Below are 4,022 nucleotides of genomic sequence, written 5' to 3' on the forward strand. Positions count from 1 at the left end.
CCATGATCCCAGCAGGGTCATGGGACTGAGCCCCATGAGCCCGCTTAAGAGTCTTTCTCACCCCTCTATCCCTCTCCCCCATTCACTTTCTTTCCTTCTGTCTCTAAAAAAGGTAAAAATAAAACAATAAAATGTTGCATTTTCCATTTCTCAAGAGTCATTATAATGTTATCGTCACTGGTAAAAATGAGTCATCTTAACTCCTTTTGCTGTGTCTCTCCAAAGAGCATATCCCGGGGACTCAACCTGGAGACACAGGGTGTCAAAGATCTTGAAGTTACAGAGAAGGAGAAAATAGTAACTACCTTACTGGCATTTCATTTATAGCATTATTAGTCTTTATTTTAAAAATAGTGGCAAATGACAGCATGAAATCATCACAAGCAGGGACCACAAAAGGTACAGATATAGCAGGACTTCAGAGCCACAGTCGAATATTTGGGGACAGTGTCTATTCCAGTATGTTCTGTTTACATATTAAGTTTCTAACAAGAAAAGCATTCGTTAGTGAATTTCCTCTGTACCGTACTAACAGTTTCCTTGTTGGTTCAATCAGGTGTTCACCAGGTCAAGTAAGTCCTCCTATTCTACCTGCTTGTCCCTCTCACATCGCACCCCCCCCATATGCCCCCTGTCTGCACCCTGGCTCCAGCCCCTGGCCCTCTCACATGCCCTTCTCAGCAGCTTGTGCTCAATGTCTGTGCTCAGCACCAGCGTGTTGGAAGCCGGTTATGTCTCCGCAGAGGCTGCTTTCCGACGTGGCCATGAGCAGTCTGGTGTTCCACGCAATTACAAACAGATCTTTATGTATCAGAGATTTTCTTTCTCTGTTTTTTTTTTACCAAATATTGCAAGAGCATGACTAAGAGAAAGCTAAAGCGATCTGATTTTGCTAGACTTTTGAAAAGTGTGTGGCTTGATATTTCATTTACTGGATTTTTTTTCTTCCCTGCTCCCTCCCTTTCTTTCCTTCTTTCCTTTTTTATCTTTTGTGGCAGTGGTGGTTTTTGTTATCTTGATTTGGTTCTGGTTTAGGTTTGTCCTGGCAACATTTGAAGATCACACTCATTTGTTGATAGAACAACAATAAAATTTACTGTCCAGGAAGATCTGGGCAGTGAACTGGGGAAAGAAAGCAGCGGTCTAGAGATGAAGGGATCGAATTCTTCCCTTGGCCATGCTACGGATTCGCTCTATGACATGTATTAAGCTTTGGAGCCCCTCTGGACTTCGTGTACAATATCAGATGGTGGAAACTGATTCTCTTCCAGATCTTTCTTGACTTCAGCATTCTATGAATTGAAAACCAGATTGTCACAAACATCTAAAAACACTCCCGAAAACCTGTAAGAAAGGGATTTTGAGAAAATGGCAGGTTAACTGTACATTTCCAGACCCTCCAATCTCCCACCTCCTCGCTAAGGCCGCCCAACAACTGAGAAAAGTATGACATGACAGCAGGTGTCCATGGCTGGGACATCATCTTTTTAATGCTTTAAAATACAGACAGATTGTGCTCACTTCGGCAGCACATATCCTAAAATTGGACCGACACAGAGAAGATTAGCGTGGCCCCTGCACAAGATGACACACAAGTTTGTGAAGCCTTTCATATTTTTTACGTATATACAGTGGAATACTGCCCAGCGATGAAAAATAACGAAATCTTGTCATTTGCAACAACGTGGATGGAACTAGAGTGTATTCTGCTAAGCAAAATAAGTCAGAGGAAGACAGATATCATATGATTTCACTCCTATATGGAATTTGAGAAACAGAACAGATGAACACAGGGGAAGGGAAGGAGAAGTAAGATAAACACAGAGAGGAAGGCAAACCATAAGAGACTTAAATACAGAGAACAAACTGAGGGTTGATGGGGGTGGGAGGTGGGTTAAATGGGTGATGGGCATTAAGGAGGGCACTTGTTGGGATGAGTACTGGGTGTCATATGTAAGAGATAAATCACTGAGTTCTACTCCTGAAGCCAATACCATACTGTACATTAACTAACTTGCACATAAAATAAAATAAAATAAAATAAAAGACAGGGATCTTCCCACCGCAAAAACAGCAAAATCCCCCCTCCACTGTCAGACTAATTCACCAACTCATTCACAATTTCCTGCCAGTTCACCACTTGCCATGGTTTTCAACAGCCTGACTTTGGTCCTGCCCACGAGTGGGCAGGAAGTGAGGCGGGGCGGGCAGGCTGCCTAAGAACAGGTGGTTTCTTTTGAAGTAGAACCAGCAGACAAGACCGGGGAAAATTTTAATAAGTACATAAAAATAACTTTGGAGATGTAATTGGAGCCAAAGAAGACTTTCAGAAGTTCAAATTCTGATTTACAAATTTAAATGTATTTAAATATATTTTTATTTTGGAGGGAGAGCCAGAGAGGGGCAGAGAGAGAGGGAGACAGAGAATCCCAAGCAGGCTCCCTGCTTTCCATCCAATCTCTGCGCAAAGTGTGAGAGAGGGAGACAGAGATTGGATGCGGGCCTGGATAGGAAGACCCTGAGGTCATGACCTAAAGTGAAATCAAGAGTCGGACACTCAACCAACTGAGCCACCCGGGTGCCCCTGGTTTATAAACTTAGAAATTCAGCAGACATGGGGCATCCAGGTGGCTCAGTTAAGCATCCAACTCCTGATTCGGCTCAGGTCATGATCTCAGGTCCAGGGGTTCGAGCCCCACATGTGGCTCTGAGCTGACAGTGCGGAGCTTGCTTAGGATTTTCTCTCTCTCCTTCTCTCTTTGTCCCTTCCCTACTCATACTCTGTCTGTTTCTCTCTCTCTCTCTCAAAATAAATAAATAAACATGAAAAAAATATATAAACAGCAGACATGAGAAGTATAGTGGTCAATGCTGAGAGCTGAACTGGGATTTGGGGAGAAGAAAGGGAAAAAGTAGCTGAGTACACTGAACAAAATACAAAGAAACAGAAAATATGAACGAAGAGATAAGAATGAACCTGGCCTAGAGATTTATTATGTGAATAATAGAGTTTCCGAGGGAGAAAAAGCCCTGGATGGAGAAAAAGTAATGCTTGTATAAGCATATAAGAAAACTTCCCTAAGCCAAAGAGAGGCTATTTTCTGTTACAAGGTGCTCGCCAATTCCCAGGCAAAATGAGAACAGACATATATCTGGCCATACATCATTGAAATTTCTGAACCCCGAGAATGGAGAAAACACATTTCAGACAGACAAAACGGTACTTGCATAAAAAGAGAATCTAGGCTAGCACCAAATGTCTCATTTGCAGGCTTGGGGTAGAAAAGGGCTGTGATCTGGGAACTGTGCACAGAGGCATACATTCAGATGTGAGGGCAAAAGAGGGGTATTTTGGGTTGTTCAAGAATTCAGAAATATATCACCCTCATTCCATTACCAAGGAAACTACACGACACTCCAATAAAAGGAAAAATTAATTCAATTCTAAGACTTCACAACAGGGGGGAAAAAGCAAAAACACCAAAAAATTGTGACAAGCATATATTTACCTACAAAATGTATAATTTAAATTGATAAGGCATAATGCAAATGAGTCCATCAATATATATTGTTGTGCCCTCTCTCTCTCTTCCTTCCTTCTTTTTTCTTCAAGCATGTATTTATATCAATATGAACTGATAGACTCTTACTTTACCCTTTTTGTTATAATCCAACACTACTTTAAAAAAATCTTCTTGGGGCGCCTGGGTGGCGCAGTCGGTTAAGCGTCCGACTTCAGCCAGGTCACGATCTCGCGGTCCGTGAGTTCGAGCCCCGCGTCGGGCTCTGGGCTGATGGCTCGGAGCCTGGAGCCTGTTTCCGATTCTGTGTCTCCCTCTCTCTCTGCCCCTCCCCCGTTCATGCTCTGTCTCTCTCTGTCCCAAAAATAAATAAAAACGTTGAAAAAAAATTAAAAATAAATAAATAAATAAATAAATAAATAAATAAATAAAAATAAAAATAAATAAAAAAATCTTCTTGCTCAAATTGTTCTTATGTGTGTACAGGAAGGAAGGAGGGAG

At 41.9% G+C, this 4,022-nt stretch overlaps 1 non-coding gene across 1 annotated transcript; it reads left to right on the top strand.

Annotated features, from left to right (window-relative positions):
• Positions 1-1,513: 1,513 nt before the first annotated feature.
• Positions 1,514-1,619, top strand: LOC122238183. Its single transcript, XR_006217145.1, has one exon. It is a non-coding gene; the product is annotated as a U6 spliceosomal RNA (small nuclear RNA).
• Positions 1,620-4,022: the final 2,403 nt, after the last annotated feature.

This window comes from Panthera tigris, chromosome B1, assembly GCF_018350195.1.
Source record: "Panthera tigris isolate Pti1 chromosome B1, P.tigris_Pti1_mat1.1, whole genome shotgun sequence".
Taxonomy (NCBI): domain Eukaryota; kingdom Metazoa; phylum Chordata; class Mammalia; order Carnivora; family Felidae; genus Panthera; species Panthera tigris.